The following is a 24120-nucleotide window of genomic DNA, read 5'->3' as shown; positions in this document are numbered from 1 at the left end:
ATCAGATGTTAACCTGATAAAGGAGATTAAATCTCCAAAAGGCATGTCAGAAGTGGGATTCGAACCCACGCCTCCAAAGGAGACTGTGGCCTAAACACAGCGCCTTAGACCTCTCGGCCATCCTGACAGTATAGGCTTTTAAGAAATGAATAAAAGTTACTCAGAAACGTCTACCTCCATGCAAGCCTGAAATAATTTAAACCTTCAAACACAAGGTGCAACTTTATGCACAGGACAATAAACACAGAAGAACATATACGAAAGCACTTTATTTCACAGGTATACAGTTTTCATGCTTTTAGAACACCACATACCTCTCACCAGCTATTTAGGGTCCTGTATCCGACTCACAACATTTCCTTGCCTGCGACCTCTCTCTCTACACAAACAACTACAGCACAGGAAGTAGGAAGGCAATAGGTGGGGCAGTTTATGCAAATTTATGCTGCCAATGTGCCTTGCAGATTCATGCAGGATTTCTAGATCCTTGCTGGATACAAGAGAGAAGGACTTGTTCCAGATAAACTATCCCTAGCAGGGAAAGTCTGAGCACAGGCACTCTTTTGCTCTTTAGCCCCTGGCCTGGGACTCACCCTCACTTGCTGAGGCGTGAAATTCTGCATACCAACTTTGCACAGAAGGTATGTTTGTGGTTGTTTGGGGATGGGTTGGAGGTCAAGAGCAGGGAAAAGCAGGTCTCCTTCACTACTAGACTCCTCTTGTATGCCTCCCTGCCATTCACTCACTCTGTCTTTGTTTCATTCTCTCCTTCCACCACACTCCTTCTCACTCACTCGCTCTATCACTTGTATTTTTGCCCTTGCTCTGCATTCTATAGTGGAAACAGTTCTTGAATGAAGCATCTGAAAATGACGTGACATAAAATTTAAAACCTCCTTATTGGAAACCTAAAACATCACAAGACATAATGTAACCCATTTCTTTCATAAAAAAGATTTTTAAAGTACCCCACAAAACAAATATAAAACACCACGAGTGCTAGACGAATATTACATTAACGTTAAAGATAGAATAGGGCAAACGCATTTGCAGTTGAAACTGAAGTTTGGTACTTATTCAGATATTATTTACATTGCCAATTTTTAGCTGAGATTCTAAAGGAACTGAGAGAGAAAATGGAATTCAAGTTTTGTCAGAAGTGGGATTCGAACCCACGCCTCCAGGAGAGACTGCGGCCTTAACGCAGCGCCTTAGACCACTCGGCCATCCTGACCACATGCTGCTTTTTCATCTAAAGGGTGAGAAATATATTAGGAACCAAAAAATGCACAGAGCTTAGGCCAATAGTGGCTAGAGCAAGAAAAAAACTCACTGCACTCTTCCAAGAAGACAATCCTATAAGCCACTGCGAGGAAAATGATCATATTTCTCAAGAAAATAATTAGAGTAAACACAGGACTGTCAGAAGTGGGATTTGAACCCACGCATCCAGAGGAGACTGCGACCTGAACGCAGCGCCTTAGACCACTCGGCCATCCTGACTTGCTTTCTCAGCATCTTCCAGAGGCCAGGCAGCCATGCAGGTGAGGTACTGAAAAGGAATGCCCTCAATTTATTTATCCTATTATATGCACTTCCAACAGATCTTTGAACAATCTGTACAGAGCAGGACCTATGGAGAACTCTTTAGAACTTTGAGGCGAACAAAGAGAAAGTGCTATTCACCAGCCACTTGAACGGCTCAAAGCTGCTTTGAAATTGAGACAATAGCCACCTCTTGGCTGGCTAAAGCAATTTCAACAAGGGATCTCAAAGTCACAACATAGGGTGGAGTATGCAAATTTAAGCAGCCCCTGATCAAAGCCCTGAGGAAATTGCTGTAAGTGTGCTGGAGTCCAGTTGTCTACCAGATGAATGGCATTCTTCCAAATTTGCAGGGCCCGTCTGGCCAGGGCATACAAGAGCATGACTCTTCCAGATGACCTCTTACATGGGTCCTAGGCTCATTTGGTAAGGATTGCGCTTTGTCAGCAAGACGTTATAGAACCTAAATATATGAGAAACCCCATCTCTCTTGACAAGAGGAGAACGGAATAACGTGCCAAGTGAAGACCAACAGATGCAACTTCCATCAGATGTTAACCTGATAAAGGAGATTAAATCTCCAAAAGGCATGTCAGAAGTGGGATTCGAACCCACGCCTCCAAAGGAGACTGTGGTCTAAACACAGCGCCTTAGACCTCTCGGCCATCCTGACAGTATAGGCTTTTAAGAAATGAATAAAAGTTACTCAGAAACGTCTACCTCCATGCAAGCCTGAAATAATTTAAACATTCAAACACAAGGTGCAACTTTATGCACAGGACAATAAACACAGAAGAACACATACGAAAGCACTTTATTTCACAGGTATACAGTTTTCATGCTTTTAGAACACCACATACCTCTCACCAGCTATTTAGGGTCCTGTATCCGACTCACAACATTTCCTTGCCTGCGACCTCTCTCTCTACACAAACAACTACAGCACAGGAAGTAGGAAGACAATAGGTGGGGTAGTTTATGCAAATTTATGCTGCCAATGTGCCTTGCAGATTCAAGCAGGATTTCTAGATCCTTGCTGGATACAAGAGAGTAGGCCTTGTTCCAGATAAACTATCCCTAGCAGGGAAAGTCTGAGCACAGGCACTCTTTTGCTCTTTAGCCCCTGGCCTGGGACTCACCCTCACTTGCTGAGGCGTGAAATTCTGCATACCAACTTTGCACAGAAGGTATGTTTGTGGTTGTTTGGGGATGGGTGGGAGGTCAAGAGCAGGGAAAAGCAGGTCTCCTTCACTACTAGACTACTCTTCTATGCCTCCCTGCCGTTCACTCACTCTGTCTTTGTTTCATTCTCTCCTTCCACAACACTCCTTCTCACTCACTCGCTCTATCACTTGTATTTTTGCCCTTGCTCTGCATTCTATAGTGGAAACATCTCTTGAATGAAGCATCTGAAAATTACGTGACATACAATTTAAAACCTCCTTATTGGAAACCTAAAACATCACAAGACTTAATGTAACCCATTTCTTTCATAAAAAAGATTTTTAAAGTACCCCACAAAAGAAATATAAAACACCACGAGTGCTAGAAGAATATTACATTAACGTTAAAGATAGAATAGGGCAAATGCATTTGCAGTTGAAACTGAAGTTTGGTACTTATTCAGATATTATTTACATTGCCAATTTTTAGCTGAGATTCTAAAGGAACTGAGAGAGAAAATGGAATTCAAGTTTTGTCAGAAGTGGGATTCGAACCCACGCCTCCAGGAGAGACTGCGGCCTTAACGCAGCGCCTTAGACCACTCGGCCATCCTGACCCCATGCTGCTTTTTCATCTAAAGGGTGAGAAAGATATTAGGAACCAAAAAATGCACAGAGCTGAGGGCAATAGTGGCTAGAGCAAGAAAAAAACTCACTGCACTCTTCCAAGAAGACAATCCTATAAGCCACTGCGAGGGAAATGATCATATTTCTCAAGAAAATAATTAGAGTAAACACAGGACTGTCAGAAGTGGGATTTGAACCCACGCCTCCAGAGGAGACTGCGACCTGAACGCAGCGCCTTAGGCCACTCGGCCATCCTGACTTGCTTTCCCAGCATCTTCCAGAGGCCATACAGCCATGCAGGTGAGGTACTGAAAAGGAATGCCCTCAATTTATTTATCCTATTATATGCACTTCCAACAGATCTTTGAACAATCTGTACAGAGCAGGACCTATGGAGAACTCTTTAGAACTTTGAGGCGAACAAAGAGAAAGTGCTATTCACCAGCCACTTGAACGGCTCAAAGCTGCTTTGAAATTGAGACAATAGCCACCTCTTGGCTGGCTAAAGCAATTTCAACAAGGGATCTCAAAGTCACAACATAGGGTGGAGTATGCAAATTTAAGCAGCCCCTGATCAAAGCCCTAAGGAAATTGCTGTAAGTGTGCTGGAGTCCAGTTGTCTACCAGATGCATGGCATTCTTCCAAATTTGCAGGGCCCGTCTGGCCAGGGCATACAAGAGCATGACTCTTCCAGATGACCTCTTACATGGGTCCTATGCTCATTTGGTAAGGATTGCGCTTTGTCAGCAAGACGTTATAGAACCTAAATATATGAGAAACCCCATCTCTCTTGACAAGAGGAGAACGGAATAACGTGCCAGGTGAAGACCAACAGATGCAACTTCCATCAGATGTTAACCTGATAAAGGAGAATAAATCTCCAAAAGGAATGTCAGAAGTGGAATTCGAACCCACGCCTCCAAAGGAGACTGTGGCCTAAACACAGCACCTTGGACCTCTCGGCCATCCTGACAGTATAGGCTTTTAAGAAATGAATAAAAGTTACTCAGAAACGTCTACCTCCATGCAAGCCTGAAATAATTTAAACATTCAAACACAAGGTGCAACTTTATGCACAGGACAATAAACACAGAAGAACACATACGAAAGCACTTTATTTCACAGGTATACAGTTTTCATGCTTTTAGAACACCACATACCTCTCACCAGCTATTTAGGGTCCTGTATCCGACTCACAACATTTCCTTGCCTGCGACCTCTCTCTCTACACAAACAACTACAGCACAGGAAGTAGGAAGGCAATAGGTGGGGCAGTTTATGCAAATTTATGCTGCCAATGTGCCTTGCAGATTCATGCAGGATTTCTAGATCCTTGCTGGATACAAGAGAGAAGGACTTGTTCCAGATAAACTATCCCTAGCAGGGAAAGTCTGAGCACAGGCACTCTTTTGCTCTTTAGCCCCTGGCCTGGGACTCACCCTCACTTGCTGAGGCGTGAAATTCTGCATACCAACTTTGCACAGAAGGTATGTTTGTGGTTGTTTGGGGATGGGTTGGAGGTCAAGAGCAGGGAAAAGCAGGTCTCCTTCACTACTAGACTCCTCTTGTATGCCTCCCTGCCATTCACTCACTCTGTCTTTGTTTCATTCTCTCCTTCCACAACACTCCTTCTCACTCACTCGCTCTATCACTTGTATTTTTGCCCTTGCTCTGCATTCTATAGTGGAAACAGTTCTTGAATGAAGCATCTGAAAATGACGTGACATAAAATTTAAAACCTCCTTATTGGAAACCTAAAACATCACAAGACATAATGTAACCCATTTCTTTCATAAAAAAGATTTTTAAAGTACCCCACAAAACAAATATAAAACACCACGAGTGCTAGAAGAATATTACATTAACGTTAAAGATAGAATAGGGCAAATGCATTTGCAGTTGAAACTGAACTTTGGTACTTATTCAGATATTATTTACATTGCCAATTTTTAGCTGAGATTCTAAAGGAACTGAGAGAGAAAATGGAATTCAAGTTTTGTCAGAAGTGGGATTCGAACCCACGCCTCCAGGAGAGACTGCGGCCTTAACGCAGCGCCTTAGACCACTCGGCCATCCTGACCCCATGCTGCTTTTTCATCTAAAGGGTGAGAAATATATTAGGAACCAAAAAATGCACAGAGCTTAGGCCAATAGTGGCTAGAGCAAGAAAAAAACTCACTGCACTCTTCCAAGAAGACAATCCTATAAGCCACTGCGAGGAAAATGATCATATTTCTCAAGAAAATAATTAGAGTAAACACAGGACTGTCAGAAGTGGGATTTGAACCCACGCATCCAGAGGAGACTGCGACCTGAACGCAGCGCCTTAGACCACTCGGCCATCCTGACTTGCTTTCCCAGCATCTTCCAGAGGCCAGGCAGCCATGCAGGTGAGGTACTGAAAAGGAATGCCCTCAATTTATTTATCCTATTATATGCACTTCCAACAGATCTTTGAACAATCTGTACAGAGCAGGACCTATGGAGAACTCTTTAGAACTTTGAGGCGAACAAAGAGAAAGTGCTATTCACCAGCCACTTGAACGGCTCAAAGCTGCTTTGAAATTGAGACAATAGCCACCTCTTGGCTGGCTAAAGCAATTTCAACAAGGGATCTCAAAGTCACAACATAGGGTGGAGTATGCAAATTTAAGCAGCCCCTGATCAAAGCCCTGAGGAAATTGCTGTAAGTGTGCTGGAGTCCAGTTGTCTACCAGATGAATGGCATTCTTCCAAATTTGCAGGGCCCGTCTGGCCAGGGCATACAAGAGCATGACTCTTCCAGATGACCTCTTACATGGGTCCTATGCTCATTTGGTAAGGATTGCGCTTTGTCAGCAAGACGTTATAGAACCTAAATATATGAGAAACCCCATCTCTCTTGACAAGAGGAGAACGGAATAACGTGCCAAGTGAAGACCAACAGATGCAACTTCCATCAGATGTTAACCTGATAAAGGAGATTAAATCTCCAAAAGGCATGTCAGAAGTGGGATTCGAACCCACGCCTCCAAAGGAGACTGTGGCCTAAACACAGCGCCTTAGACCTCTCGGCCATCCTGACAGTATAGGCTTTTAAGAAATGAATAAAAGTTACTCAGAAACGTCTACCTCCATGCAAGCCTGAAATAATTTAAACATTCAAACACAAGGTGCAACTTTATGCACAGGACAATAAACACAGAAGAACACATACGAAAGCACTTTATTTCACAGGTATACAGTTTTCATGCTTTTAGAACACCACATACCTCTCACCAGCTATTTAGGGTCCTGTATCCGACTCACAACATTTCCTTGCCTGCGACCTCTCTCTCTACACAAACAACTACAGCACAGGAAGTAGGAAGACAATAGGTGGGGTAGTTTATGCAAATTTATGCTGCCAATGTGCCTTGCAGATTCAAGCAGGATTTCTAGATCCTTGCTGGATACAAGAGAGTAGGCCTTGTTCCAGATAAACTATCCCTAGCAGGGAAAGTCTGAGCACAGGCACTCTTTTGCTCTTTAGCCCCTGGCCTGGGACTCACCCTCACTTGCTGAGGCGTGAAATTCTGCATACCAACTTTGCACAGAAGGTATGTTTGTGGTTGTTTGGGGATGGGTGGGAGGTCAAGAGCAGGGAAAAGCAGGTCTCCTTCACTACTAGACTACTCTTCTATGCCTCCCTGCCGTTCACTCACTCTGTCTTTGTTTCATTCTCTCCTTCCACAACACTCCTTCTCACTCACTCGCTCTATCACTTGTATTTTTGCCCTTGCTCTGCATTCTATAGTGGAAACATCTCTTGAATGAAGCATCTGAAAATTACGTGACATAAAATTTAAAACCTCCTTATTGGAAACCTAAAACATCACAAGACTTAATGTAACCCATTTCTTTCATAAAAAAGATTTTTAAAGTACCCCACAAAAGAAATATAAAACACCACGAGTGCTAGAAGAATATTACATTAACGTTAAAGATAGAATAGGGCAAATGCATTTGCAGTTGAAACTGAAGTTTGGTACTTATTCAGATATTATTTACATTGCCAATTTTTAGCTGAGATTCTAAAGGAACTGAGAGAGAAAATGGAATTCAAGTTTTGTCAGAAGTGGAATTTGAACCCACGCCTCCAGGAGAGACTGCGGCCTTAACGCAGCGCCTTAGACCACTCGGCCATCCTGACCCCATGCTGCTTTTTCATCTAAAGGGTGAGAAAGATATTAGGAACCAAAAAATGCACAGAGCTGAGGGTAATAGTGGCTAGAGCAAGAAAAAAACTCACTGCACTCTTCCAAGAAGATAATCCTATAAGCCACTGCGAGGGAAATGATCATATTTCTCAAGAAAATAATTAGAGTAAACACAGGACTGTCAGAAGTGGGATTTGAACCCACGCCTCCAGAGGAGACTGCGACCTGAACGCAGCGCCTTAGACCACTCGGCCATCCTGACTTGCTTTCCCAGCATCTTCCAGAGGCCATACAGCCATGCAGGTGAGGTACTGAAAAGGAATGCCCTCAATTTATTTATCCTATTATATGCACTTCCAACAGATCTTTGAACAATCTGTACAGAGCAGGACCTATGGAGAACTCTTTAGAACTTTGAGGCGAACAAAGAGAAAGTGCTATTCACCAGCCACTTGAACGGCTCAAAGCTGCTTTGAAATTGAGACAATAGCCACCTCTTGGCTGGCTAAAGCAATTTCAACAAGGGATCTCAAAGTCACAACATAGGGTGGAGTATGCAAATTTAAGCAGCCCCTGATCAAAGCCCTAAGGAAATTGCTGTAAGTGTGCTGGAGTCCAGTTGTCTACCAGATGAATGGCATTCTTCCAAATTTGCTGGGCCCGTCTGGCCAGGGCATACAAGAGCATGACTCTTCCAGATGACCTCTTACATGGGTCCTATGCTCATTTGGTAAGGATTGCGCTTTGTCAGCAAGACGTTATAGAACCTAAATATATGAGAAACCCCATCTCTCTTGACAAGAGGAGAACGGAATAACGTGCCAAGTGAAGACCAACAGATGCAACTTCCATCAGATGTTAACCTGATAAAGGAGATTAAATCTCCAAAAGGCATGTCAGAAGTGGGATTCGAACCCACGCCTCCAAAGGAGACTGTGGCCTAAACACAGCGCCTTAGTCCTCTCGGCCATCCTGACAGTATATGCTTTTAAGAAATGAATAAAAGTTACTCAGAAACGTCTACCTCAATGCCAGCCTGAAATAATTTAAACCTTCAAACACAAGGTGCAACTTTATGCACAGGACAATAAACACAGAAGAACACATACGAAAGCACTTTATTTCACAGGTATACAGTTTTCATGCTTTTAGAACACCACATACCTCTCACCAGCTATTTGGGGTCCTGTATCCGACTCACAACATTTCCTTGCCTGCGACCTCTCTCTCTACACAAACAACTACAGCACAGGAAGTAGGAAGGCAATAGGTGGGGCAGTTTATGCAAATTTATGCTGCCAATGTGCCTTGCAGATTCATGCAGGATTTCTAGATCCTTGCTGGATACAAGAGAGTAGGCCTTGTTCCAGATAAACTATCCCTAGCAGGGAAAGTCTGAGCACAGGCACTCTTTTGCTCTTTAGCCCCTGGCCTGGGACTCACCCTCACTTGCTGAGGCGTGAAATTCTGCATACCAACTTTGCACAGAAGGTATGTTTGTGGTTGTTTGGGGATGGGTGGGAGGTCAAGAGCAGGGAAAAGCAGGTCTCCTTCACTACTAGACTCCTCTTCTATGCCTCCCTGCCGTTCACTCACTCTGCCTTTGTTTCATTCTCTCCTTCCACAACACTCCTTCTCACTCACTCGCTCTATCACTTGTATTCTTGCCCTTGCACTGCATTCTATAGTGGAAACATCTCTTGAATGAAGCATCTGAAAATGACGTGACATAAAATTTAAAACCTCCTTATTGGAAACCTAAAACATCACAAGACTTAATGTAACCCATTTCTTTCATAAAAAAGATTTTTAAAGTACCCCACAAAACAAATATAAAACACCACGAGTGCTAGAAGAATATTACATTAACGTTAAAGATAGAATAGGGCAAATGCATTTGCAGTTGAAACTGAAATTTGGTACTTATTCAGATATTATTTACATTGCCAATTTTTAGCTGAGATTCTAAAGGAACTGAGAGAGAAAATGGAAATCAAGTTTTGTCAGAAGTGGGATTCGAACCCACGCCTCCAGGAGAGACTGCGGCCTTAACGCAGCGCCTTAGACCACTCAGCCATCCTGACCCCATGCTGCTTTTTCATCTAAAGGGTGAGAAAGATATTAGGAACCAAAAAATGCACAGAGCTGAGGGCAATAGTGGCTAGAGCAAGAAAAAAACTCACTGCACTCTTCCAAGAAGACAATCCTATAAGCCACTGCGAGGGAGATGATCATGTTTCTCAAGAAAAAAATTAGAGTAAATACAGGACTGTCAGAAGTGGGATTTGAACCCACGCCTCCAGAGGAGACTGCGACCTGAACGCAGCGCCTTAGACCACTCGGCCATCCTGACTTGCTTTCCCAGCATCTTCCAGAGGCCAGACAGCCATGCAGGTGAGGTACTGAAAAGGAATGCCCTCAATTTATTTATCCTATTATATGCACTTCCAACAGATCTTTGAACAATCTGTACAGAGCAGGACCTATGGAGAACTCTTTAGAACTTTGAGGCGAACAAAGAGAAAGTGCTATTCACCAGCCACTTGAACGGCTCAAAGCTGCTTTGAAATTGAGACAATAGCCACCTCTTGGCTGGCTAAAGCAATTTCAACAAGGGATCTCAAAGTCACAACATAGGGTGGAGTATGCAAATTTAAGCAGCCCCTGATCAAAGCCCTGAGGAAATTGCTGTAAGTGTGCTGGAGTCCAGTTGTCTACCAGATGAATGGCATTCTTCCAAATTTGCTGGGCCCGTCTGGCCAGGGCATACAAGAGCATGACTCTTCCAGATGACCTCTTACATGGGTCCTATGCTCATTTGGTAAGGATTGCGCTTTGTCAGCAAGACGTTATAGAACCTAAATATATGAGAAACCCCATCTCTCTTGACAAGAGGAGAACGGAATAACGTGCCAAGTGAAGACCAACAGATGCAACTTCCATCAGATGTTAACCTGATAAAGGAGATTAAATCTCCAAAAGGCATGTCAGAAGTGGGATTCGAACCCACGCCTCCAAAGGAGACTGTGGCCTAAACACAGCGCCTTAGACCTCTCGGCCATCCTGACAGTATATGCTTTTAAGAAATGAATAAAAGTTACTCAGAAACGTCTACCTCAATGCATGCCTGAAATAATTTAAACCTTCAAACACAAGGTGCAACTTTATGCACAGGACAATAAACACAGAAGAACACATACGAAAGCACTTTATTTCACAGGTATACAGTTTTCATGCTTTTAGAACACCACATACCTCTCACCAGCTATTTAGGGTCCTGTATCCGACTCACAACATTTCCTTGCCTGCGACCTCTCTCTCTACACAAACAACTACAGCACAGGAAGTAGGAAGGCAATAGGTGGGGCAGTTTATGCAAATTTATGCTGCCAATGTGCCTTGCAGATTCATGCAGGATTTCTAGATCCTTGCTGGATACAAGAGAGTAGGCCTTGTTCCAGATAAACTATCCCTAGCAGGGAAAGTCTGAGCACAGGCACTCTTTTGCTCTTTAGCCCCTGGCCTGGGACTCACCCTCACTTGCTGAGGCGTGAAATTCTGCATACCAACTTTGCACAGAAGGTATGTTTGTGGTTGTTTGGGGATGGGTGGGAGGTCAAGAGCAGGGAAAAGCAGGTCTCCTTCACTACTAGACTCCTCTTCTATGCCTCCCTGCCGTTCACTCACTCTGTCTTTGTTTCATTCTCTCCTTCCACAACACTCCTTCTCACTCACTCGCTCTATCACTTGTATTTTTGCCCTTGCTCTGCATTCTATAGTGGAAACATCTCTTGAATGAAGCATCTGAAAATGACGTGACATAAAATTTAAAACCTCCTTATTGGAAACCTAAAACATCACAAGACTTAATGTAACCCATTTCTTTCATAAAAAAGATTTTTAAAGTACCCCACAAAACAAATATAAAACACCACGAGTGCTAGAAGAATATTACATTAACGTTAAAGATAGAATAGGGCAAATGCATTTGCAGTTGAAACTGAAGTTTGGTACTTATTCAGATATTATTTACATTGCCAATTTTTAGCTGAGATTCTAAAGGAACTGAGAGAGAAAATGGAATTCAAGTTTTGTCAGAAGTGGGATTCGAACCCACGCCTCCAGGAGAGACTGCGGCCTTAACGCAGCGCCTTAGACCACTCGGCCATCCTGACCCCATGCTGCTTTTTCATCTAAAGGGTGAGAAAGATATTAGGAACCAAAAAATGCACAGAGCTGAGGGCAATAGTGGCTAGAGCAAGAAAAAAACTCACTGCACTCTTCCAAGAAGACAATCCTATAAGCCACTGCGAGGGAAATGATCATATTTCTCAAGAAAATAATTAGAGTAAACACAGGACTGTCAGAAGTGGGATTTGAACCCACGCCTCCAGAGGAGTCTGCGACCTGAACGCAGCGCCTTAGACCACTCGGCCATCCTGACTTGCTTTCCCAGCATCTTCCAGAGGCCAGACAGCCATGCAGGTGAGGTACTGAAAAGGAATGCCCTCAATTTATTTATCCTATTATATGCACTTCCAACAGATCTTTGAACAATCTGTACAGAGCAGGACCTATGGAGAACTCTTTAGAACTTTGAGGCGAACAAAGAGAAAGTGCTATTCACCAGCCACTTGAACGGCTCAAAGCTGCTTTGAAATTGAGACAATAGCCACCTCTTGGCTGGCTAAAGCAATTTCAACAAGGGATCTCAAAGTCACAACATAGGGTGGAGTATGCAAATTTAAGCAGCCCCTGATCAAAGCCCTAAGGAAATTGCTGTAAGTGTGCTGGAGTCCAGTTGTCTACCAGATGCATGGCATTCTTCCAAATTTGCAGGGCCCGTCTGGCCAGGGCATACAAGAGCATGACTCTTCCAGATGACCTCTTACATGGGTCCTATGCTCATTTGGTAAGGATTGCGCTTTGTCAGTATATGAGAAACCCCATCTCTCTTGACAAGAGGAGAACGGAATAACGTGCCAAGTGAAGACCAACGGTGCAACTTCCATCAGATGTTAACCTGATAAAGGAGATTAAATCTCCAAAAGGCATGTCAGAAGTGGAATTCGAACCCACGCCTCCAAAGGAGACTGTGGCCTAAACACAGCACCTTAGACCTCTCGGCCATCCTGACAGTATAGGCTTTTAAGAAATGAATAAAAGTTACTCAGAAACGTCTACCTCCATGCAAGCCTGAAATAATTTAAACCTTCAAACACAAGGTGCAACTTTATGCACAGGACAATAAACACAGAAGAACACATACGAAAGCACTTTATTTCACAGGTATACAGTTTTCATGCTTTTAGAACACCACATACCTCTCACCAGCTATTTAGGGTCCTGTATCCGACTCACAACATTTCCTTGCCTGCGACCTCTCTCTCTACACAAACAACTACAGCACAGGAAGTAGGAAGGCAATAGGTGGGGCAGTTTATGCAAATTTATGCTGCCAATGTGCCTTGCAGATTCATGCAGGATTTCTAGATCCTTGCTGGATACAAGAGAGAAGGACTTGTTCCAGATAAACTATCCCTAGCAGGGAAAGTCTGAGCACAGGCACTCTTTTGCTCTTTAGCCCCTGGCCTGGGACTCACCCTCACTTGCTGAGGCATGAAATTCTGCATACCAACTTTGCACAGAAGGTATGTTTGTGGTTGTTTGGGGATGGGTGGGAGGTCAAGAGCAGGGAAAAGCAGGTCTCCTTCACTACTAGACTCCTCTTCTATGCCTCCCTGCCATTCACTCACTCTGTCTTTGTTTCATTCTCTCCTTCCACAACACTCCTTCTCACTCACTCGCTCTATCACTTGTATTTTTGCCCTTGCTCTGCATTCTATAGTGGAAACAGCTCTTGAATGAAACATCTGAAAATGACGTGACATAAAATTTAAAACCTCCTTATTGGAAACCTAAAACATCACAAGACTTAATGTAACCCATTTCTTTCATAAAAAAGATTTTTAAAGTACCCCACAAAACAAATATAAAACACCACGAGTGCTAGAAGAATATTACATTAACGTTAAAGATAGAATAGGGCAAATGCATTTGCAGTTGAAACTGAAGTTTGGTACTTATTCAGATATTATTTACATTGCCAATTTTTAGCTGAGATTCTAAAGGAACTGAGAGAGAAAATGGAATTCAAGTTTTGTCAGAAGTGGGATTCGAACCCACGCCTCCAGGAGAGACTGCGGCCTTAACGCAGCGCCTTAGACCACTCGGCCATCCTGACCCCATGCTGCTTTTTCATCTAAAGGGTGAGAAATATATTAGGAACCAAAAAATGCACAGAGCTTAGGCCAATAGTGGCTAGAGCAAGAAAAAAACTCACTGCACTCTTCCAAGAAGACAATCCTATAAGCCACTGCGAGGGAAATGATCATATTTCTCAAGAAAATAATTAGAGTAAACACGTCTGTCAGAAGTGGGATTTGAACCCACGCATCCAGAGGAGACTGCGACCTGAACGCAGCGCCTTAGACCACTCGGCCATCCTGACTTGCTTTCCCAGCATCTTCCAGAGGCCAGACAGCCATGCAGGTGAGGTACTGAAAAGGAATGCCCTCAATTTATTTATCCTATTATATGCACTTCCAACAGATCTTTGAACAATCTGTACAGAGCAGGACCTATGGAGAACTCTTTAGAACTTTGAGGCGAACAAAGAGAAAGTGCTATTCACCAGCCACTTGAACGGCTCAAAGCTGCTTTGAAATTGAGACAATAGCCACCTCTTGGCTGGCTAAAGCAATTTCAACAAGGGATCTCAAAGTCACAACATAGGGTGGAGTATGCAAATTTAAGCAGCCCCTGATCAAAGCCCTGAGGAAATTGCTGTAAGTGTGCTGGAGTCCAGTTGTCTACCAGATGAATGGCATTCTTCCACATTTGCTGGGCCCGTCTGGCCAGGGCATACAAGAGCATGACTCTTCCAGATGACCTCTTACATGGGTCCTATACTCATTTGGTAAGGATTGCGCTTTGTCAGCAAGACGTTATAGAACCTAAATATATGAGAATCCCCATCTCTCTTGACAAGAGGAGAACGGAATAACGTGCCAAGTGAAGACCAACAGATGCAACTTCCATCAGATGTTAACCTGATAAAGGAGATTAAATCTCCAAAGGGCATGTCAGAAGTGGGATTCGAACCCACGCCTCCAAAGGAGACTGTGGCCTAAACACAGCGCCTTAGACCTCTCGGCCATCCTGACAGTATATGCTTTTAAGAAATGAATAAAAGTTACTCAGAAACGTCTACCTCCATGCAAGCCTGAAATAATTTAAACCTTCAAACACAAGGTGCAACTTTATGCACAGGACAATAAACACAGAAGAACACATACGAAAGCACTTTATTTCACAGGTATACAGTTTTCATGCTTTTAGAACACCACATACCTCTCACCAGCTATTTAGGGTCCTGTATCCGACTCACAACATTTCCTTGCCTGCGACCTCTCTCTCTACACAAACAACTACAGCACAGGAAGTAGGAAGGCAATAGGTGGGGCAGTTTATGCAAATGTATGCTGCCAATGTGCCTTGCAGATTCATGCAGGATTTCTAGATCCTTGCTGGATACAAGAGAATAGGCCTTGTTCCAGATAAACTATCCCTAGCAGGGAAAGTCTGAGCACAGGCACTCTTTTGCTCTTTAGCCCCTGGCCTGGGACTCACCCTCACTTGCTGAGGCGTGAAATTCTGCATACCAACTTTGCACAGAAGGTATGTTTGTGGTTGTTTGGGGATGGGTGGGAGGTCAAGAGCAGGGAAAAGCAGGTCTCCTTCACTACTAGACTCCTCTTCTATGCCTCCCTGCCGTTCACTCACTCTGTCTTTGTTTCATTCTCTCCTTCCACAACACTCCTTCTCACTCACTCGCTCTATCACTTGTATTTTTGCCCTTGCTCTGCATTTTATAGTGGAAACATCTCTTGAATGAAGCATCTGAAAATGACGTGACATAAAATTTAAAACCTCCTTATTGTAAACCTAAAACATCACAAGACTTAATGTAACCCATTTCTTTCATAAAAAAGATTTGTAAAGTACCCCACAAAACAAATATAAAACACCACGAGTGCTAGAAGAATATTACATTAACGTTAAAGATAGAATAGGGCAAATGCATTTGCAGTTGAAACTGATGTTTGGTACTTATTCAGATATTATTTACATTGCCAATTTTTAGCTGAGATTCTCAAGGAACTGAGAGAGAAAATGGAATACAAGTTTTGTCAGAAGTGGGATTCGAACCCACGCCTCCAGGAGAGACTGCGGCCTTAACGCAGCGCCTTAGACCACTCGGCCATCCTGACCCCATGCTGCTTTTTCATCTAAAGGGTGAGAAAGATATTAGGAACCAAAAAATGCACAGAGCTTAGGCCAATAGTGGCTAGAGCAAGAAAAAAACTCACTGCACTCTTCCAAGAAGACAATCCTATAAGCCACTGCGAGGGAAATGATCATATTTCTCAAGAAAAATATTAGAGTAAACACAGGACTGTCAGAAGTGGGATTTGAACCCACGCCTCCAGAGGAGACTGCGACCTGAACGCAGCGCCTTAGACCACTCGGCCATCCTGACTTGCTTTCCCAGCAACTTCCAGAGGCCAGACAGCCATGCAGGTGAGGTACTGAAAAGGAATGCCCTCAATTTATTTATCCTATTATATGCACTTCCAACAGATCTTTGAACAATCTGTACAGAGCAGGACCTATGGAGAACTCTTTAGAACTTTGAGGCGAACAAAGAGAAAGTGCTATTCACCAGCCACTTGAACGGCTCAAAGCTGCTTTGAAATTGAGACAATAGCCACCTCTTGGCTGGCTAAAGCAATTTCAACAAGGGATCTCAAAGTCACAACATAGGGTGGAGTATGCAAATTTAAGCAGCCCCTGATCAAAGCCCTAAGGAAATTGCTGTAAGTGTGCTGGAGTCCAGTTGTCTACCAGATGCATGGCATTCTTCCAAATTTGCAGGGCCCGTCTGGCCAGTGCATACAAGAGCATGACTATTCCAGATGACCTCTTACATGGGTCCTATGCTCATTTGGTAAGGATTGCGCTTTGTCAGCAAGACGTTATAGAACCTAAATATATGAGAAACCCCATCTCTCTTGACAAGAGGAGAACGGAATAACGTGCCAAGTGAAGACCAACAGATGCAACTTCCATCAGATGTTAACCTGATAAAGGAGATTAAATCTCCAAAAGGCATGTCAGAAGTGGGATTCGAACCCACGCCTCCAAAGGAGACTGTGGCCTACACACAGCGCCTTAGACCTCTCGGCCATCCTGACAGTATAGGCTTTTAAGAAATGAATAAAAGTTACTCAGAAACGTCTACCTCCATGCAAGCCTGAAATAATTTAAACCTTCAAACACAAGGTGCAACTTTATGCACAGGACAATAAACACAGAAGAACACATACGAAAGCACTTTATTTCACAGGTATACAGTTTTCATGCTTTTAGAACACCACATACCTCTCACCAGCTATTTAGGGTCCTGTATCCGACTCACAACATTTCCTTGCCTGCGACCTCTCTCTCTACACAAACAACTACAGCACAGGAAGTAGGAAGGCAATAGGTGGGGCAGTTTATGCAAATTTATGCTGCCAATGTGCCTTGCAGATTCATGCAGGATTTCTAGAACCTTGCTGGATACAAGAGAGTAGGCCTTGTTCCAGATAAACTATCCCTAGCAGGGAAAGTCTGAGCACAGGCACTCTTTTGCTCTTTAGCCCCTGGCCTGGGACTCACCCTCACTTGCTGAGGCGTGAAATTCTGCATACCAACTTTGCACAGAAGGTATGTTTGTGGTTGTTTGGGGATGGGTGGGAGGTCAAGAGCAGGGAAAAGCAGGTCTCCTTCACTACTAGACTCCTCTTCTATGCCTCCCTGCCGTTCACTCACTCTGTCTTTGTTTCATTCTCTCCTTCCACAACACTCCTTCTCACTCACTCGCTCTATCACTTGTATTTTTGCCCTTGCTCTGCATTCTATAGTGGAAACATCTGACGTGACATAAAATTTAAAACCTCTTTATTGGAAACCTAAAACATCACAAGACTTAATGTAACCCATTTCTTTCATAAAAAAGATTTTTAAAGTACCCCACAAAACAAATATAAAACACCACGAGTGCTAGAAGAATATTACATTAACGTTAAAGATAGAATAGGGAAAATGCATTTGCAGTTGAAACTGAAGTTTGGTACTTATTCAGATATTATTTACATTGCCAATTTTTAGCTGAGATTCTAAAGGAACTGAGAGAGAAAATGGAATTCAAGTTTTGTCAGAAGTGGGATTCAAACCCACGCCTCCAGGAGAGACTGCGGCCTTAACGCAGCGCCTTAGACCACTCGGCCATCCTTTCCCCATGCTGCATTTTCATCTAAAGGGTGAGAAAGATATTAGGAACCAAAAAATGCACAGAGCTTAGGCCAATAGTGGCTAGAGCAAGAAAAAAACTCACTGCACTCTTCCAAGAAGACAATCCTATAAGCCACTGCGAGGGAAATGATCATATTTCTCAAGAAAAAAATTAGAGTAAACACAGGACTGTCAGAAGTGGGATTTGAACCCACGCCTCGAGAGGAGACTGCGACCTGAACGCAGCGCCTTAGACCACTCGGCCATCCTGACTTGCTTTCCCAGCATCTTCCAGAGGCCAGACAGCCATGCAGGTGAGGTACTGAAAAGGAATGCCCTCAATTTATTTATCCTATTATATGCACTTCCAACAGATCTTTGAACAATCTGTACAGAGCAGGACCTATGGAGAACTCTTTAGAACTTTGAGGCAAACAAAGAGAAAGTGCTATTCACCAGCCACTTGAACGGCTCAAAGCTGCTTTGAAATTGAGACAATAGCCACCTCTTGGCTGGCTAAAGCAATTTCAACAAGGGATCTCAAAGTCACAACATAGGGTGGAGTATGCAAATTTAAGCAGCCCCTGATCAAAGCCCTGAGGAGATTGCTGTAAGTGTGCTGGAGTCCAGTTGTCTACCAGATGAATGGCATTCTTCCAAATTTGCAGGGCCCGTCTGGCCAGGGCATACAAGAGCATGACTCTTCCAGATGACCTCTTACATGGGTCCTATGCTCATTTGGTAAGGATTGCGCTTTGTCAGCAAGACGTTATAGAACCTAAATATATGAGAAACCCCATCTCTCTTGACAAGAGGAGAACGGAATAACGTGCCAAGTGAAGACCAACAGATGCAACTTCCATCAGATGTTAACCTGATAAAGGAGATTAAATCTCCAAAAGGCATGTCAGAAGTGGGATTCGAACCCACGCCTCCAAAGGAGACTGTGGCCTAAACACAGCGCCTTAGACCTCTCGGCCATCCTGACAGTATAGGCTTTTAATAAATGAATAAAAGTTACTCAGAAACGTCTACCTCCATGCAAGCCTGAAATAATTTAAACCTTCAAACACAAGGTGCAACTTTATGCACAGGACAATAAACACAGAAGAACACATACGAAAGCACTTTATTTCACAGGTATACAGTTTTCATGCTTTTAGAACACCACATACCTCTCACCAGCTATTTAGGGTCCTGTATCCGACTCACAACATTTCCTTGCCTGCGACCTCTCTCTCTACACAAACAACTACAGCACAGGAAGTAGGAAGGCAATAGGTGGGGCAGTTTATGCAAATTTATGCTGCCAATGTGCCTTGCAGATTCATGCAGGATTTCTAGATCCTTGCTGGATACAAGAGAGTAGGCCTTGTTCCAGATAAACTATCCCTAGCAGGGAAAGTCTGAGCACAGGCACTCTTTTGCTCTTTAGCCCCTGGCCTGGGACTCACCCTCACTTGCTGAGGCGTGAAATTCTGCATACCAACTTTGCACAGAAGGTATGTTTGTGGTTGTTTGGGGATGGGTGGGAGGTCAAGAGCAGGGAAAAGCAGGTCTCCTTCACTACTAGACTCCTCTTCTATGCCTCCCTGCCGTTCACTCACTCTGTCTTTGTTTCATTCTCTCCTTCCACAACACTCCTTCTCACTCACTCGCTCTATCACTTGTATTTTTGCCCTTGCTCTGCATTCTATAGTGGAAACATCTCTTGAATGATGCATCTGAAAATGACGTGACATAAAATTTAAAACCTCCTTATTGGAAACCTAAAACATCACAAGACTTAATGTAACCCATTTCTTTCATAAAAAAGATTTTTAAAGTACCCCACAAAACAAATATAAAACACCACGAGTGCTAGAAGAATATTACATTAACGTTAAAGATAGAATAGGGCAAATGCATTTGCAGTTGAAACTGAAGTTTGGTACTTATTCAGATATTATTTACATTGCCAATTTTTAGCTGAGATTCTAAAGGAACTGAGAGAGAAAATGGAATTCAAGTTTTGTCAGAAGTGGGATTCGAACCCACGCCTCCAGGAGAGACTGCGGCCTTAACGCAGCACCTTAGACCACTCAGCCATCCTGACCCCATGCTGATTTTTCATCTAAAGGGTGAGAAAGATATTAGGATCAAAAAATGCACAGAGCTGAGGCCAATAGTGGCTAGAGCAAGAAAAAAACTCACTGCACTCTTCCAAGAAGACAATCCTATAAGCCACTGCGAGGGAAATGATCATATTTCTCAAGAAAATAATTAGAGTAAACACAGGACTGTCAGAAGTGGGATTTGAACCCACGCCTCCAGAGGAGACTGCGACCTGAACGCAGCGCCTTAGACCACTCGGCCATCCTGACTTGCTTTCCCAGCATCTTCCAGAGGCCAGACAGCCATGCAGGTGAGGTACTGAAAAGGAATGCCCTCAATTTATTTATCCTATTATATGCACTTCCAACAGATCTTTGAACAATCTGTACAGAGCAGGACCTATGGAGAACTCTTTAGAACTTTGAGGCGAACAAAGAGAAAGTGCTATTCACCAGCCACTTGAACGGCTCAAAGCTGCTTTGAAATTGAGACAATAGCCACCTCTTGGCTGGCTAAAGCAATTTCAACAAGGGATCTCAAAGTCACAACATAGGGTCGAGTATGCAAATTTAAGCAGCCCCTGATCAAAGCCCTAAGGAAATTGCTGTAAGTGTGCTAGAGTCCAGTTGTCTACCAGATGCATGGCATTCTTCCAAATTTGCAGGGCCCGTCTGGCCAGGGCATACAAGAGCATGACTCTTCCAGATGACCTCTTACATGGGTCCTATGCTCATTTGGTAAGGATTGCGCTTTGTCAGCAAGACGTTATAGAACCTAAATATATGAGAAACCCCATCTCTCTTGACAAGAGGAGAACGGAATAACGTGCCAGGTGAAGACCAACAGATGCAACTTCCATCAGATGTTAACCTGATAAAGGAGATTAAATCTCCAAAAGGAATGTCAGAAGTGGAATTCGAACCCACGCCTCCAAAGGAGACTGTGGCCTAAACACAGCACCTTAGACCTCTCGGCCATCCTGACAGTATAGGCTTTTAAGAAATGAATAAAAGTTACTCAGAAATGTCTACCTCCATGCAAGCCTGAAATAATTTAAACATTCAAACACAAGGTGCAACTTTTTGCACAGGACAATAAACACAGAAGAACACATACGAAAGCACTTTATTTCACAGGTATACAGTTTTCATGCTTTTAGAACACCACATACCTCTCACCAGCTATTTAGGGTCCTGTATCCGACTCACAACATTTCCTTGCCTGCAACCTCTCTCTCTACACAAACAACTACAGCACAGGAAGTAGGAAGGCAATAGGTGGGGCAGTTTATGCAAATTTATGCTGCCAATGTGCCTTGCAGATTCATGCAGGATTTCTAGATCCTTGCTGGATACAAGAGAGTAGGCCTTGTTCCAGATAAACTATCCCTAGCAGGGAAAGTCTGAGCACAGGCACTCTTTTGCTCTTTAGCCCCTGGCCTGGGACTCACCCTCACTTGCTGAGGCGTGAAATTCTGCATACCAACTTTGCACAGAAGGTATGTTTGTGGTTGTTTGGGGATGGGTGGGAGGTCAAGAGCAGGGAAAAGCAGGTCTCCTTCACTACTAGACTCCTCTTCTATGCCTCCCTGCCATTCACTCACTCTGTCTTTGTTTCATTCTCTCCTTCCACAACACTCCTTCTCACTCACTCGCTCTATCACTTGTATTTTTGCCCTTGCTCTGCATTCTATAGTGGAAACATCTCTTGAATGAAGCATCTGAAAATGACGTGACATAAAATTTAAAACCTCCTTATTGGAAACCTAAAACATCACAAGACTTAATGTAACCCATTTCTTTCATAAAAAAGATTTTTAAAGTACCCCACAAAACAAATATAAAACACCACGAGTGCTAGAAGAATATTACATTAACGTTAAAGATAGAATAGGGCAAATGCATTTGCAGTTGAAACTGAAGTTTGGTACTTATTCAGATATTATTTACATTGCCAATTTTTAGCTGAGATTCTCAAGGAACTGAGAGAGAAAATGGAATACAAGTTTTGTCAGAAGTGGGATTCGAACCCACGCCTCCAGGAGAGACTGCGGCCTTAACGCAGCGCCTTAGACCACTCGGCCATCCTGACCCCATGCTGCTTTTTCATCTAAAGGGTGAGAAAGATATTAGGAACCAAAAAATGCACAGAGCTTAGGCCAATAGTGGCTAGAGCAAGAAAAAAACTCACTGCACTCTTCCAAGAAGACAATCCTATAAGCCACTGCGAGGTAAATGATCATATTTCTCAAGAAAAAAATTAGAGTAAACACAGGACTGTCAGAAGTGGGATTTGAACCCACGCCTCCAGAGGAGACTGCGACCTGAACGCAGCGCCTTAGACCACTCGGCCATCCTGACTTGCTTTCCCAGCATCTTCCAGAGGCCAGACAGCCATGCAGGTGAGGTACTGAAAAGGAATGCCCTCAATTTATTTATCCTATTATATGCACTTCCAACAGATCTTTGAACAATCTGTACAGAGCAGGACCTATGGAGAACTCTTTAGAACTTTGAGGCGAACAAAGAGAAAGTGCTATTCACCAGCCACTTGAACGGCTCAAAGCTGCTTTGAAATTGAGACAATAGCCACCTCTTGGCTGGCTAAAGCAATTTCAACAAGGGATCTCAAAGTCACAACATAGGGTGGAGTATGCAAATTTAAGCAGCCCCTGATCAAAGCCCTTAGGAAATTGCTGTAAGTGTGCTGGAGTCCAGTTGTCTACCAGATGCATGGCATTCTTCCAAATTTGCAGGGCCCGTCTGGCCAGTGCATACAAGAGCATGACTATTCCAGATGACCTCTTACATGGGTCCTATGCTCATTTGGTAAGGATTGCGCTTTGTCAGCAAGACGTTATAGAACCTAAATATATGAGAAACCTCATCTCTCTTGACAAGAGGAGAACGGAATAACGTGCCAAGTGAAGACCAACAGATGCAACTTCCATCAGATGTTAACCTGATAAAGGAGATTAAATCTCCAAAAGGCATGTCAGAAGTGGGATTCGAACCCACGCCTCCAAAGGAGACTGTGGCCTACACACAGCGCCTTAGACCTCTCGGCCATCCTGACAGTATAGGCTTTTAAGAAATGAATAAAAGTTACTCAGAAACGTCTACCTCCATGCAAGCCTGAAATAATTTAAACCTTCAAACACAAGGTGCAACTTTATGCACAGGACAATAAACACAGAAGAACACATACGAAAGCACTTTATTTCACAGGTATACAGTTTTCATGCTTTTAGAACACCACATACCTCTCACCAGCTATTTAGGGTCCTGTATCCGACTCACAACATTTCCTTGCCTGCGACCTCTCTCTCTACACAAACAACTACAGCACAGGAAGTAGGAAGGCAATAGGTGGGGCAGTTTATGCAAATTTATGCTGCCAATGTGCCTTGCAGATTCATGCAGGATTTCTAGATCCTTGCTGGATACAAGAGAGTAGGCCTTGTTCCAGATAAACTATCCCTAGCAGGGAAAGTCTGAGCACAGGCACTCTTTTGCTCTTTAGCCCCTGGCCTGGGACTCACCCTCACTTGCTGAGGCATGAAATTCTGCATACCAACTTTGCACAGAAGGTATGTTTGTGGTTGTTTGGGGATGGGTGGGAGGTCAAGAGCAGGGAAAAGCAGGTCTCCTTCACTACTAGACTACTCTTCTATGCCTCCCTGCCGTTCACTCACTCTGTCTTTGTTTCATTCTCTCCTTCCACAACACTCCTTCTCACTCACTCGCTCTATCACTTGTATTTTTGCCCTTGCTCTGCATTCTATAGTGGAAACATCTCTTGAATGAAGCATCTGAAAATGACGTGACATAAAATTTAAAACCTCCTTATTGGAAACCTAAAACATCACAAGACTTAATGTAACCCATTTCTTTCATAAAAAAGATTTTTAAAGTACCCCACAAAACAAATATAAAACACCACGAGTGCTAGAAGAATATTACATTAACGTTAAAGATAGAATAGGGCAAATGCATTTGCAGTTGAAACTGAAGTTTGGTACTTATTCAGATATTATTTACATTGCCAATTTTTAGCTGAGATTCTAAAGGAAATGAGAGAGAAAATGGAATTCAAGTTTTGTCAGAAGTGGGAT

At 43.3% G+C, this 24120-nt stretch overlaps 23 non-coding genes across 23 annotated transcripts; all 23 read right to left on the bottom strand.

The window, feature by feature from the left end:
* Positions 1-44: 44 nt before the first annotated feature.
* TRNAL-UAG (transfer RNA leucine (anticodon UAG)) lies at positions 45-127 on the bottom strand. Its single transcript has one exon. It is a non-coding gene; the product is annotated as a tRNA-Leu (tRNA).
* A 1024-nt stretch (positions 128-1151) lies between these two features.
* On the bottom strand, positions 1152-1234 carry TRNAL-AAG (transfer RNA leucine (anticodon AAG)). Its single transcript has one exon. It is a non-coding gene; the product is annotated as a tRNA-Leu (tRNA).
* Positions 1235-2135: 901 nt separating this feature from the next.
* TRNAL-UAG (transfer RNA leucine (anticodon UAG)) lies at positions 2136-2218 on the bottom strand. Its single transcript has one exon. It is a non-coding gene; the product is annotated as a tRNA-Leu (tRNA).
* Positions 2219-3242: 1024 nt separating this feature from the next.
* On the bottom strand, positions 3243-3325 carry TRNAL-AAG (transfer RNA leucine (anticodon AAG)). Its single transcript has one exon. It is a non-coding gene; the product is annotated as a tRNA-Leu (tRNA).
* Positions 3326-3511: 186 nt separating this feature from the next.
* On the bottom strand, positions 3512-3594 carry TRNAL-CAG (transfer RNA leucine (anticodon CAG)). The gene has a single exon. It is a non-coding gene; the product is annotated as a tRNA-Leu (tRNA).
* A 1739-nt stretch (positions 3595-5333) lies between these two features.
* Positions 5334-5416, bottom strand: TRNAL-AAG (transfer RNA leucine (anticodon AAG)). The gene has a single exon. It is a non-coding gene; the product is annotated as a tRNA-Leu (tRNA).
* A 901-nt stretch (positions 5417-6317) lies between these two features.
* TRNAL-UAG (transfer RNA leucine (anticodon UAG)) lies at positions 6318-6400 on the bottom strand. Its single transcript has one exon. It is a non-coding gene; the product is annotated as a tRNA-Leu (tRNA).
* A 1293-nt stretch (positions 6401-7693) lies between these two features.
* Positions 7694-7776, bottom strand: TRNAL-CAG (transfer RNA leucine (anticodon CAG)). Its single transcript has one exon. It is a non-coding gene; the product is annotated as a tRNA-Leu (tRNA).
* A 632-nt stretch (positions 7777-8408) lies between these two features.
* Positions 8409-8491, bottom strand: TRNAL-UAG (transfer RNA leucine (anticodon UAG)). Its single transcript has one exon. It is a non-coding gene; the product is annotated as a tRNA-Leu (tRNA).
* Positions 8492-9515: 1024 nt separating this feature from the next.
* Positions 9516-9598, bottom strand: TRNAL-AAG (transfer RNA leucine (anticodon AAG)). The gene has a single exon. It is a non-coding gene; the product is annotated as a tRNA-Leu (tRNA).
* Positions 9599-9784: 186 nt separating this feature from the next.
* On the bottom strand, positions 9785-9867 carry TRNAL-CAG (transfer RNA leucine (anticodon CAG)). The gene has a single exon. It is a non-coding gene; the product is annotated as a tRNA-Leu (tRNA).
* A 632-nt stretch (positions 9868-10499) lies between these two features.
* TRNAL-UAG (transfer RNA leucine (anticodon UAG)) lies at positions 10500-10582 on the bottom strand. The gene has a single exon. It is a non-coding gene; the product is annotated as a tRNA-Leu (tRNA).
* Positions 10583-11606: 1024 nt separating this feature from the next.
* Positions 11607-11689, bottom strand: TRNAL-AAG (transfer RNA leucine (anticodon AAG)). Its single transcript has one exon. It is a non-coding gene; the product is annotated as a tRNA-Leu (tRNA).
* A 186-nt stretch (positions 11690-11875) lies between these two features.
* Positions 11876-11958, bottom strand: TRNAL-CAG (transfer RNA leucine (anticodon CAG)). The gene has a single exon. It is a non-coding gene; the product is annotated as a tRNA-Leu (tRNA).
* A 1717-nt stretch (positions 11959-13675) lies between these two features.
* Positions 13676-13758, bottom strand: TRNAL-AAG (transfer RNA leucine (anticodon AAG)). Its single transcript has one exon. It is a non-coding gene; the product is annotated as a tRNA-Leu (tRNA).
* Positions 13759-14657: 899 nt separating this feature from the next.
* On the bottom strand, positions 14658-14740 carry TRNAL-UAG (transfer RNA leucine (anticodon UAG)). Its single transcript has one exon. It is a non-coding gene; the product is annotated as a tRNA-Leu (tRNA).
* Positions 14741-15764: 1024 nt separating this feature from the next.
* Positions 15765-15847, bottom strand: TRNAL-AAG (transfer RNA leucine (anticodon AAG)). The gene has a single exon. It is a non-coding gene; the product is annotated as a tRNA-Leu (tRNA).
* Positions 15848-16033: 186 nt separating this feature from the next.
* Positions 16034-16116, bottom strand: TRNAL-CAG (transfer RNA leucine (anticodon CAG)). The gene has a single exon. It is a non-coding gene; the product is annotated as a tRNA-Leu (tRNA).
* Positions 16117-18817: 2701 nt separating this feature from the next.
* Positions 18818-18900, bottom strand: TRNAL-UAG (transfer RNA leucine (anticodon UAG)). The gene has a single exon. It is a non-coding gene; the product is annotated as a tRNA-Leu (tRNA).
* Positions 18901-19924: 1024 nt separating this feature from the next.
* On the bottom strand, positions 19925-20007 carry TRNAL-AAG (transfer RNA leucine (anticodon AAG)). The gene has a single exon. It is a non-coding gene; the product is annotated as a tRNA-Leu (tRNA).
* A 185-nt stretch (positions 20008-20192) lies between these two features.
* TRNAL-CAG (transfer RNA leucine (anticodon CAG)) lies at positions 20193-20275 on the bottom strand. The gene has a single exon. It is a non-coding gene; the product is annotated as a tRNA-Leu (tRNA).
* Positions 20276-22014: 1739 nt separating this feature from the next.
* TRNAL-AAG (transfer RNA leucine (anticodon AAG)) lies at positions 22015-22097 on the bottom strand. The gene has a single exon. It is a non-coding gene; the product is annotated as a tRNA-Leu (tRNA).
* Positions 22098-22283: 186 nt separating this feature from the next.
* TRNAL-CAG (transfer RNA leucine (anticodon CAG)) lies at positions 22284-22366 on the bottom strand. Its single transcript has one exon. It is a non-coding gene; the product is annotated as a tRNA-Leu (tRNA).
* Between the last annotated feature and the right edge of the window lie 1754 nt (positions 22367-24120).

This window comes from Triturus cristatus, unplaced genomic scaffold (genome assembly GCF_964204655.1).
Source record: "Triturus cristatus unplaced genomic scaffold, aTriCri1.1 SCAFFOLD_686, whole genome shotgun sequence".
Classification (NCBI taxonomy): Eukaryota; Metazoa; Chordata; class Amphibia; order Caudata; family Salamandridae; genus Triturus; species Triturus cristatus.
This window is presented reverse-complemented; position numbering and strand designations above follow the sequence as displayed.